This window comes from Cebus imitator, unplaced genomic scaffold, assembly GCF_001604975.1.
Source record: "Cebus imitator isolate Cc_AM_T3 unplaced genomic scaffold, Cebus_imitator-1.0 Scaffold199, whole genome shotgun sequence".
Lineage (NCBI taxonomy): Eukaryota > Metazoa > Chordata > Mammalia > Primates > Cebidae > Cebus > Cebus imitator.
The window spans coordinates 5,632,650-5,645,519 of record NW_016107514.1 but is presented as its reverse complement, the minus strand read 5'-3'; positions in this window follow the sequence as shown (position 1 = coordinate 5,645,519).

Sequence of the window (12,870 nt, the reverse complement as noted above, 5' to 3'; positions counted from 1 at the left end):
AGGGGCCCAGAGTTGTTGACTTGCCGCCAAGTCACAGGCTGCCCTCCTTGAGGAACAGTGCCATATTGCCGTATTAGGGGTAAAGCACATTGGTCTCTGCCACTGAAAGTTTGAATATTCAAAAGAGGCGACAGCTATATTAAGCCTTGTAAGAAGTCGATGCGGCTGATCTATCCGTAGCTTCCATCGCTGCCACTATGGCACTTCTTGTGCTGGTTACAAGATGGCCAGTGACAAACACCAGCTAACGTCAACTGGCCAAATAATTTTAAATAATTGGTTGTTCAGTGCCTCTTTGCTGGTGGATGTTTGCAAGTGAGGGTTAATGTGTGACACAAAAATCTTTACACTTTATGCCCACTTTCACATTTCCTCTGCCTCCATATATCTACCTGAGACTTCCTGGTCTTCAGCCTTCCGGTCCTTTTCCTTCCAGCGTCCTTAACAGATAGCTAGGTCACTTTCCACTTAGGATTTTTGATATATTTTTGTTTCAGGCCACTTCTTTGACACAAAGTGGATGACTCGGTATACTTACAACAGTTCTGCCCATTGGGAATTTTTCTCTCTCCACTTTCAAGGCAAACTCGGATTGCACCTGGAATACAGTCACTGTTTATATTGAGCTTGCACACACATACAGACACCGTCACTGATAAACCAAGCTCATGCTTTTTCCTCCTCCATCAGCTGGTTGTATGAGGCCCCTTATGTGGCTATAGGTGTGAGCTGGGAAATGAACGCTTGTGCAACTATGGAGAATGAGGTACCGTATACTCATGCCGTCTGATCATACTTGGGCTTGACCTCAGAAAAACCATTATGATGAACTGCAGCTGGGCCTGCTATAATTTGTGATTTGGGAAGTCCCACCTCTGACATTTCCAGCAAATTCAGTGTCAGTCATTTGGCCCAAATGAGAGAACTGCTCGCACCACAGCATTGCTTTAGTGTACGGCTTTTTCCTGCCCTGGGCCCCACTCAAAGCTAGTGTTATTTCTAGGTGTATAATGTGTTATCTTATATACCTATAACTGAAAGATGCCTACCACACACTGAGTTTGCTTCTTTGTCATAAGGGATGCAAGATGTGTCTTTTAATTTGGAGAGGATAGTCTAGTGTTCCCCAGACCACTAGATCCATAAAAACTTCATCAAAGTGAGAGGTCAATAAATCTTGATAGTGTTTATCTTGCATGTGTCTTAATGAAGTCTTCCAGAGTACAATCCAGTCTGCATAATGTTGTTGATGGAATTAATCAGCATGACTTGTAGTGAAATTTCAAGATGATGCAAATATGTTCAGATTATATTATGATAAAAGAAAGAGGGTCAACAAAGCCCTGGGTCGGAGCTGCAATTGAATATTACGTCATATGAACGCAAACTATCTCTGAACTTCTTTCTAACTGGAATAGAAAAGGATCCATTTCCCAAATCAACAACCACACACCATGTACCCGAAATCTCATTAACCTATTTTATCTTATTTATCTAGCAATAAAACCACATCCAGCACAGTAGCTACAACCGGGGCTATCACTTGTTTGAGCTGTGGTTCTGCAGTTATTCTCCAGAATCACCCAGTTTCTGCAGGAGCCAGACCGGTGCTGCTAAATAAGGATATGAGAGTGAGTAGTGACCACCACCCCTGCGTTTTTAGATCTTTAACAGTACCATCAATTTCTGCTTCTCCTCTACTCCAGGATGCAATTTTTCTCTACTTGTTCCCTTAGCTGGGGGAAGGGATGTAGGGACAGTTTCCAGAGGTTTCCACTTGGCCTCCTCCACTATGATATGGTGTTCCCCACAGGTCAATGATACAAAGTGCGGTTCTTCTAACTGCCAGTATGTCAGTTCTCACTTGGAGATTTAAGAAATGACCACCGGAGACGTCTGTGGACCCACTGTAGCTGGAATTTAGGTACCCACTTATTTGTCACCTGGCCTCGTAAATCTCCAATCTCATAGGGGCAGAGGAGGGTCATGATGACAGTGGGTCTCTGGAGATGAATTAAATTAGACTATGTATCCTTTCTTTGGGGCGGGGACTTCTGAATCAAGATGACCCTTCAGTGCTATCTCAAGTTGAGGTGCGAGAGTGGAGCCTTGGCGCCCCTACTGGATCAGTCATTGGGTGTCAGCTGCCCTGAAGAGGCCTTATCTCTGAGTATGTTTACCCAGGATTTCCAATACCACAGCAATTAGTTCCTTATTCCTAAAGTGACATTTGGGTGATGCATCACAGTATCTACTACAAGAATGTCCTTAGAAACAACGTCTGTAAGGGAGTAAAAGAATCATGATTGGGCGGAGGGAGAAGGCCAACTGTGATGCAGTTGTAACAGAGACCTCAGCCAATCCAGGGAGCCTGGAACTGGCATGATCCTTCAGAGCTGTCCTGAACTCAAGGCTTTGTACTCTTGCTTCAACCGGCATTGAATACAGGCTGGTCGTCCAAAAGGGATACATAACAGGTTGCCATGGCTTATGCCTATAATCCCAGCAGATCAGTAGGCCAAAGTGAACAGGTCACTTGAGGCCAGGAGTTCGAGACCAGCGTGGTCAACGTGGTGAAACCCCATCTCTACTAAAAAATATAAAAATAAGCTGGGCGTGGTGCTACACATTTATAGTCCCAGCTACCCAAAAGGCTGAGGCACTAGAATCATGCAAACCCTGGAGGCAGAGGTTGCACTGAGCTGAGCTGAGATGGTACCACTGCACTCCAGCCTCAGTGACAGAGTGAGACTCTGTCTCAAAAAACAGAAAAAAAATAGAAATAGAGAAAGAAAAAGGGATATAATCTTAAACTGAGGACGAGGCTCAAAGAGGAAATCCTTGTGAGCTGCCAACAGCCAACACTCTCAACAGTTGGGAAAATGAATGCCTTAGTCTTAAAGGGAGTATCTGGGTGGTGTACCACAATCTCCATAATAGGAATCAGCGGCATATAGATGCTAATTTGGGCCATGAATATGGATGAGATCACTAGGGAGAAAATGTGGAGAGTAAAGAGCAGAGGATCCAGAACCTAGCCCTAAATCAAACAAGTAGAAGCCAGTTAGAGGAGGAGAGCTGGCAAAAAGAGATGGAGAAAGAGCAGTCAGCATGCTAGAAGAAAATCCCCGAGAGCAAAGTGTCACCGAAGTCAGAAAAGATAGAATTATCTACCACGTGGGATAATACTGAGAGGCTGACAAAAGACAAAAAACATGTCCATTGTTTTGTCTGCATGAAGTCAATTGATAGCTTTGAGCAAAAATCATTTTAGCAAATGCAATACACAAAAGCCAGACTGCAGTGTGCTGAAGGAAGAGATGGAGTTCAGGCAGTGAAGACAGCATACGTATTCATAAAACTCTTTTAGTTTTACTGTACAAGGGAACGTAAAAATGGGGGGAGGTGGTAGCTGAAGGGGAATAAGGGCTTATGGAGGATTCTAGGTCTTTTTGTTTATTTACGCTTGCTTCTTAACTTGATATCTATTAGAGTATGTTTGTAGTTGGGGAAAGAGATGAATGATGGTGGAGAAAAAGTAAGAGAAGAAACAGGGACAATATTTGGTAGATAGAGCAGCTGAGTCCCAGGACAGAATTGGAGAGGATAGCCTTTGGTAAGCACACAACTATAAGAAAAGAAGATGGGGAAACATGCAGGCAGGATTGTTGACTTGATGTTGAGAATGAAGACGGTCCCACCTGATGCCTTTTATTTTCTCAGTGAAATATAGTAGCCTTGGGCAGGCCTCTGTTTCACGCATTGCAGATCTGTTTCCATCCTAAACTATGAAGGCCCAAAGCACTGGTTCTCATCATTACACAGGAAGACAGAAACAAGGTGTGGCTTTGCAAAGCTGACAGCCACTTGGCACATGTCACTTTGGTTTTTTGCCTTCTTTCTTTTTACTTCCATTTAGAGACATGGGTGCCAGCTTTCAGACTGGTAAACAGAGGGTGGGGCTGAAGGTCAAAAGGTGATGAGATCTCAATCTGAACTTACTGGCGTGATCAGCTGTGCTTCCTCATTCTAATCAGGAAATCCTGGAGTGACCAATCCAGCAAGAGCACATCTGGAGAGAGGGGGAAGGGGGCATGATAAGGAAGGAAGGGAAGGGCCCATCTCTCTTTTCTAAGCTCAGAATGGATTGTCATTTCTTTCATTCATATCTTTGCATATGTTCCTATAAATCTGTGCATATTCAATCTCGGTCGTATTTTTTTGCCCTTTAAGTCTCTGTTGTTTTTATGATCTCCTTCCCCACTAGAGGAGATTTCACTGAATTTATAAATAAGATCTGTTGATATACAGATAGAGCAAAGAAAGTCACTATTCTCTCTTATGTTATAAAACATACAGATTATTAGTGGTAAAACAAAGAAAATAAAGCAAGATATATTTCTTTTTTGTTTTCTATTTGTTTCTTGAGACAGGGTCTTGCTCTGTCACCCAGGCTGGAGTTCAGTGGCGTGAACATGGCTCACTGCCGCCTAAACTTCTTGTGCCCAAGAGACCTTCCTGCCTCAGCCTCCTATAGCTATATACATCTATATCTATCTATCTATATCTATATCGATATATACATTTTTTTTTTGAGACAGGATCTTACTGTATTGCCCAGGCTGCTATTGAACCCCTGGCCTCAAGTGATCCTCTTGCATTGGCCTCCTAAATTGCTGGGATTATAGGCATGAGCCACCATGCCCAGACACAAGATGCATTTCTTGACATGAAAAACTATTCCCAATATATTGCTTAGCAATAAAAGTAGATTTTATTTTTAGCTGGATAAGGCTGGGTGTGGTGGTTCACACCTGTAATCCCAACACTTTAGGAGGCTGAGGCAGAAGGAGAGCTTGAGGTCAGGAGTTTGTGACCAGCCTAGGTAATATAGCAAGATCTCTTCTCTACAAAAAATTTAAAAATTATCCAGGGTTGGTGGCATGCACCTGTAGCCCCTACTACTCAGGAGACTGAGGCAGGAAGCTCACTTGAGCCGAGAAGTTCAAGGTTGCTATGAGCTGTGATTGCCCCACCACACTCCAGCCTGGTCAACAGAGCAAGACCGTGTCTCTAAAGAAAAAAGGAGCTATACATCTGTATACATATATACACTTTTAACTGGCTAACATTTCTTAAATGATTATTATGCACCAGTTATAATGTTAGGTCTGGATATTGAAAATGAGGGTTACGTTTTTTAGATTTTAGCAGCAGTTATTAATTTTTCTATATGCATTGATTATGTAAATAAAAGTTAAATTTAGAGCCAATATCAGGTTGCTGGTAGACTTTGCCATTTACATGCAGATTCCGTGGTCTCTTCTCCCCATTTGCAGCCTATAATTGCACCTAACACGAGCTTTGGGAGTTCTTTGCTCTAGCCTGACTGAAGCTTTTCTCTGCTCTTTAATACTCGCCAGGCTTTGGGGCTAAGTTTGGAATGCCCTGTAGAAGCTGATAACATCCCGAACTCCATAATTGGCTAACAACAAATTTCACGTGTTAAGCAACATTAGCTTAATCTAATTCCTATTCTCTTCTAAAAGAAGCTCCCTGACTTCAGAAAGCATGTGCATGGCTTCCCATTACTTCAGGGTTTGTGGCTTTGACCTTAGAAGTCTCAACTGTTTGAATGCCAGAAGCAGTTCCATCCCGTGACTGCTCGCTGCAATCCGTCAGAAAGAAGGCAATAAATGCTTCCTCCACACTCTTAATTGTCTGGTTTTCTATTCTGCAATGGCTCTGTGTACAAGAAATAAAACTTCGCCTTTTCTCGCTTACGAAGTCTGAACCCAAGAGAGATTTTAAAAGTGTGCTCAGAGGAACCGCGTGTGTTTTCGCAACATGTCTATCTTATTCCAATCAGGAAAAGTTACCCTGACAACCAAATAACTGTTTTTTTTTTTAACCCTACTCTTTGCCTTCTATAAACTTAGTTTCTTCTTAGGGAGTTAGTCTGCCTCCTAAACGCTGAAAGCCAAGTGATTCGTTTTTAAGCCTGCTGACAATGACAGGCGTGTTGTTAAAATTGTTGGAAATCTTTGTCCTGGTTTCCCTCTCTTGAAGTTGAAAATGATCTGAATGTTGGCATCCCACAGTTCCTATTAAACCTCCCTGTTTCCTTTGGAGATCACAGCTGAAGGAAGGGAGCTGCCCACACATCCCTAAAGGTGATATTTTAAAGAGTGTAATCCAAGCGGACAAAATGGGACAGAAACCCACTATTGTCATGTTTCCTGATTCATCACGGAGGTTTTCTGACCACCCTATTGGCTGAGCTTTTGGATATTGTGCTATTTCAACATAGTTTCCTAGGGAGTATTTTCCTGAACAACTAATTATGCTTGTTTTACTTAATAGGAAAAGAATGCTCTTTTTATAATTCTAAACTTTTCTTTTTGAAAGCTACTTAAACCCTTCGAATAAGACCCTAATTTGAATTAAAAAGAAAAAAAAAAAAAGTACAAGTACAAGATGACTCAATCAGAAACTAAATTGTTGTCTTTTCTTTCCCAGCTTTTCTATCTGCTTGGCATTCCTGTTCCTGATGACTGATTTTCCCTGAAGTTATTTGGATGCAATTACCTCCACCAGCTAATTGGTTTTCCTCGATTTCAATCCAAAGCCTATTATTGATTAAGGGCAGGGCTGGGCCTGGGGAATGGGAGGCACAATGGTTAAAGCCAGGCCTTGATCACAAGTAGAAAAATGACTCAGAATCCATGCCCTTTTCCAAGTGGGCTGGTGACCACTTCTTTGTCTACAAAGGTCGGCATACTCACTGTGCATTCTTTTTCCTTTTCTCTCTCTCGCTCTCTCTCTTTTTTTTTTTTCTAGGCAACTGTGGCGGGGGCAAATGGCATTTCTTCCAAAGAATATAAAGCAGAATATTGGGGAAAGAACCAGTAGCAGATCTGCCTGGACATCTCACTTTTCTGCTTGGTGGATCTTGAGAGTCAATAGTCTTAGCTGCATCTGAGATACGCACACCACTGCCTGTCACCTCACGCTGGTATCATGGTTGATTTAAACGCTTAAGGATCACCTGCACATTTGTTCTTCATGGGACCCATGCGTCGAACGACACGTACACAAATAAAAACTCATAGATACAGAGGCTATGTGAGTCAAGGATATCCCTGTGTTCATACAAATACTTTCTTAAAATTTAACAGTTAATAAATATGACATATAGAAATTGGTTATTATTAATACCTTATGCCCACCAATAACTGCCGTATTACACATGGATCAAAATGGGTTAGCAAGATTCCTTTCTTCAAAGTACCTCTGATATCACCAGTGAAAAGTTTCCTGAAAATCACAGTAGCCCAAGGGCAAGAAAAGAGAAAATCTCTATTTCAAAATGACAGGCATGCTAGGAACTGATATTGTTCTCTTTTAAAAGGATCTATCCCCTTCCTCTGAAACAGGAACCTGTGAAATCTTTCTTATTATGACATAGGAAGCTCTAAAAGAATCCTCTTCATTCTCCCTTAAACCAATCAAGGAAATCAGAAGGAAGGAGAGGTCAGTATGAGAGCAAAGCGATTAAATATGCTTTAGTTTAGTTTATGCAATCCTTTGAAGACTCTCCTTCCTCTATTTCTTTCTCCTCTCTAATTCTTAAAATGCCAGCCCCGTAACCACTCTGAATCATCATTTTAATCTGATAGAAAGTTCACTTTGATTCCAGAGGATGCTAAGGAGTACTTTGTATCAAATAACTAAACATTCTTTAGGGAGAATTCATCTCCCTAACATTCTCGAAGACACCCCCCACCATCCACACACACGGAAACACACGTGCATGCGCATGCCCACACACTCAGTCACTCACATTTTTTTTTCTGTATTGAGTGCTTAATCAGGTTTTTTCCTTGATCCAGCCATTATCTTTTAGCAAAACCTCAGAGAATAAAAAACCCAGCAGGGCTCTGTACACCACCTCCAAATGCAACAATGGCAAATTGTGACTGGTGAATGAATTGCGCATCTTTGCACAAAAGTTGAAAGCAAACTTCAAAGGACCCTAGTTGCGATGGTCAGGCTTTTAGAGATTAGGATTCCAGTACTTTTTATTTTCAGTAACCTAATGGGGCAGAGCACTATGAGCAAGAATGCACAAAACAAAGCCAGAAGGAGGTAAAAAATATAAATAAGAAAAGGGAAAAATAAGGATAGATGGGAAAAGAGGGTTTAAAATGGAAAATTAAATATAATGTTTTAAATTAATAATAAGCTAACCAGAATAGAGGAAAATGATTTAGCCTGCAAGAACAAAACAGAGACTAGGTATAGCTCATGCCTGTAATAGCAGTGCTTTGGGAGGCTGATGCAGGAGAATCACTGAAGCCAGGAGTTTGAGACCAGTCTAGCCAACATGGCAAGACTCCATCTCTCAAAAGACATTTCTAAAACTCTCAAGAATGGAGAAGGAAGTGGTTAAATTAGCCTAGAAAAAAAAAAGAAAAGAAGCTGGAACCGAAATCATATGGAGACCGTCACTGCTAGCAATTTTAAGTGGCTAAAATCTGTATTTTTTTTTTTTCCATTTCCTGGCTTGTGAAGTTCTCTCTACCAACACTAAGATCAAAATAAGTAGTCATCAGACCATTAGTCAGCACTTCTAGCAGAATTGCATCAAGCATTAATCATCTCTGAAAAGGAGTTCCCCATTCTTCCCTTCAAAGTGATAGTTTTTAGACCAGTCATCATAACTTTTGAGTTTCATGTTCAGAGTTGTTATAAGATAATTCAATTTACATAAAATCTTCACTCAAAAGTTTACATTTTTGTTCAGAACCATGTTCTTTAGTGGAATGTATTTAGGGCCAATGAAACCTGGGTTCGAACCCCTGTTCTGCCAATGATGAGCTCTGTATCCTTGAACACAGATTTTGAAAACTTCACTGAGCCTCGGTTTCTTGCTACATGCAATGGTGATTCTGAGGATTAAATGAAAGAGACAATATTAAAGGACCTTTCTCATCACTAGTAGATAACAGGTGTTCAATAAATTCCAGCAATGACTACCATAATAGTAAATAATCAATATTCACACACATAAAAGGACAAAAGAGAAAGTCCTGGAAAAACAGCTAAAGCAACAGGGGACTGTAAATGTACATATATGAACAAAGAGGAGGTGACGACGTATGTTTTTGTGTGTACGCACGTGCTTATATGTGTGTCCAGTGAGGGAGCAACGTGCAAGTGCAGGAGCAGAAAGAAAGAGAAAAAGAGAGAGATCTGACAGCAAAGCTGGAGAAGAGGATAAGGAAAAATAAGTGGAAGGAAGACCCTTTTAGAGAAAGCAAAAAGCACTTTGGGATCAAGAGGAAACATTTGACTTAAAGGTCTGCCACCACTGTCGATTACAAATCAACAGAAAGACAAGTCCCAGGGCCACCAACATCTGGGTGCAACCCAGGCACTGGATAGTCAGAGAACCATAAAGCTAATAAATGTAAATTTATTTACAGCTATGCTGGAAATGGACACATAAAGTGCATTTAAAATATTAAAATGTTAAAGATTTCTCCTTGGGTAGAAATCTTCGCATTAATCTGCCCTAGCCAATGATTTGCCCAGATGGAAGGTCTACATTTATTATAGAGGAACAAGAGAAAGAGTAACATTCTGCTTCTGTCTTTCAGAAAGTAGGTTTATAGAAGCCACTTAAAAAAGGATTTCCTGAACTCCCTTGTGAGACCTTAGTATTTTAACAACCAAGCATGGAGACTTCAGATCACAGTGTTCTACTACAATATGGTTTAAAAACAAAAAGATAAAGAAAGTAACCTGCTTGTCATTAAGATTTAGCTAGATAGAGTCAGGAAGAAGATAGAATAGAAAGAAAGAGGCCGGGCACGGTGGCTCACGCCTGTAATCCCAACACTTTGGGAGGCTGAGGCGGGTGGATCATGAGGTCAAGAGATCGAGACCATCCTGGCCAACATGGTGAAACCCTGTCTCTACTAAAAATACAAAAATTAGCTGGGCATTTGGCACGCGCCTGTAGTCCCAGCTATTCGGCAGGCTGAGGCGGAAGAATAGCTTGAACCCAGGAGGTGGAGGTTGCAGTGAGCCGAGATTGTGCCACTGCAGTTCAGCCTGGCAACAGAGCAAGACACCGTCTTAAAAACAAAAACAAAAAAAAAATGAAAAGAAAGAAAGACTTGTCCTTTTTTAGTGTGGAGAACTGTGGAAAGCAGAGAGAGAAAGAAGTAAATGGTGAAGGTTGTCCTAATCTCCCCTCCTCCAACTCTTCTGAGTTTGACCTAGGTAGGGAAAGGAGAACTAAGAAAGCAAGGTTAACTCCAAAGGCAGAGTGGGGCCAATATTTAAAAGACTCCTTGTAAACTTGAAAGAGGAGGATCTGTGGTTGGCATGTTCCCATACAAACCTAGGGACCAAGCCCACCCCTAGGTAGGTCAGACATGGTCAGACAGAGCGCGGTAGAGAGGACCCAGAAAGAGCAAGCCTCTCTGCTTACCAGAGGCAGGCAAAGCCAAGGCTGGATGAAAGGCCAACCAGACTTCAAAGAGTTTTCTAGCACCAGGGGAAACTGAAATGAGGGCAGGTCACCCAGAGCACACAACAGGACTTTAGCCAGACCCAGTGAGACCAACCACAGGTCACACCCACTCAAACAATCACCCCAGGGCAAGCAGTACCAAATGGGAAAGAGAACTGGCTGGAGGACTGCCAGGGCAAGCAGGGAACTGTGGCTGAGAACACCACCTCCTCCCCACCACCATGAGGTTGCATAGGCCTCATCCCTTCCCCAGGGCTCTGGGCAAGCAGAGGAGGAAGAGCCTGAGAGCCTCAGCAATTTTTTTTTGGAGAGAGAGAGTCTCACTTTGTCACCCAGGTTGGAGTGCAGTGGTGCAATCTCGGCTCACTGCAGCCTTGACCTCCTGGGTTCAAGCAATCCTCCTGCCTCAGTCCCCCCAAGTGTCTGGGACTACAAGTTCACACCACCACTCCCAGCTAATTTTTGTATTTTTTTAATTGCATTTTAGGCTTTGGGGTACATGTGAAGAACATGCAAGATTGTTGCATAGGTACACACGTGGCAGCGTGATTTGCTGCCTTCCTCCCCATCACCTATATCTGGCATTTCTCCCCATGCTAACTCTCCCCAACTCCCCACCCCCCACTGTCCCTCCCCTATTTCCCCCCAACTGACCCCAGTGTGTGATGCTCCCCTCCCTGTGTCCATGTGTTCTCATTGTTCAACACCCGCCTATGAGTGAGAACATGCGGTGTTTCATTTTCTGCTCTTGTGTCAGGTTTCGCCATGTTGCCCAGGCTCGTCTCCAATTCCTGGGCTCAGGCGACCTGCCCACCTTGGCCTCCCAGAGTGGCTGGGATTTCAGGCATGAGCCACCGTGCCTGGCCTACACTCCGCTTTTTATTTTTATTTTTTTTGTATTGTTTGGTTTTAGCCTCAGCATGTTCATCCAAAGGAAGCAGAACGGCATTCAAATGGATTAAATTACTGAGTGGGATTTCATTTTAAACCAGTCATTTCGTTAACGCTATTTCTCCTTCTAACAAGAACGTAAATGGCTCTGGAGGGAAGACAGAATAGGATAGACTAAATAAAGTTCATTCTTCTGCACATCCAAGTTGTAATGTAGGTTAAATTTTGCAATTCCATCATACATTCTTTTTTGGTCTCATGCAAAAAGGGAATCTGAGCACAAAACATAGTTGTTGACTAGCAGAACTTCCAAAGGAATGAATTCTGTGAAAAAGCAGGAATATTCATCTAGTGAGGTCTGGCTCTAATAGGGAGGGTCAGTGGAAAGTAGGAAAAAGGAGAGAGGGACCTGGCCATGGCAGAGGTTTTGTCTATTTTGTTCACTGCTGTATTGGCAGTACATGGAGCATAGTAGATGCTCCATAAATACGTGTTAAATGAATGAATAAATGAACATTTGTTGACTATCAACTATCTTGGATCAGACATTAAAAAATATAATCCTATTTAAATCTCATAACAGTCTTTGAAGTTAGTATTATTATCACTATTTTATGAAGAAATGAGCTGCATTTGAGCTTGGTTGAATAACTTCTCCAGGGCACATACCTTGTATGTGGTAGCAGCAGAGTTCACACATAGGCCAAACTGACTACTCTGACTTAATATATTTCCTGTTATGCGAGGAAAAATCTTCATATACTAGACATTCCATTAATATTTCTGCCATCTGCTTTATATTACAAGAAAGAGCCTGATGTTCTCTGGGTGACCAGAGTCCCACTGCAAAAATGATTCTTCCTGGCTGGGCGTTGGGGCTCGTACTTGTAATCCCAGCACATTGGGAGGCAGGCAGGCATGAGCTCAAAATTTCAAGACCAGCGTAGACAACATGGCAAGACTACGTCTCTAATGAAAAAATAAAATGAATACAAAAACTAGCTGGGTATGGTGTGCCCACTAAGCCCCAGCTACCTGGGAGACAGAAATGGGAAGATTGCTTGAGCCCAGGAAGCAGAGTTGCAGTGAGCTGAGATCACGCCACTGCACTCCAGCCTAGGGAAGAGAGCCAGACCCTGTCTCAAAAACAGCAACAACAATAACAGAAAAAACCCCATGATTTTCCCTGTTGCATCACACCACGAAGGTAGCACCGATATTATAGCATTTGTTATATCTATGTGAAATGCTAATATTTTTCTGGATAGAAAGAACTCACAGGAATGTAGGAAGAACTGTGTAGGAGACCACAATGCAATCCCGGAAAAAGGAAAAGAAATTTTTAAAAGGGGAATCATAACCCTAATCAGTCTTTTAGCTGAAATAAGCACTTTGAACGTCAAAAGAGCCCTTGAGCTTTGTGTAATCAAAATAAA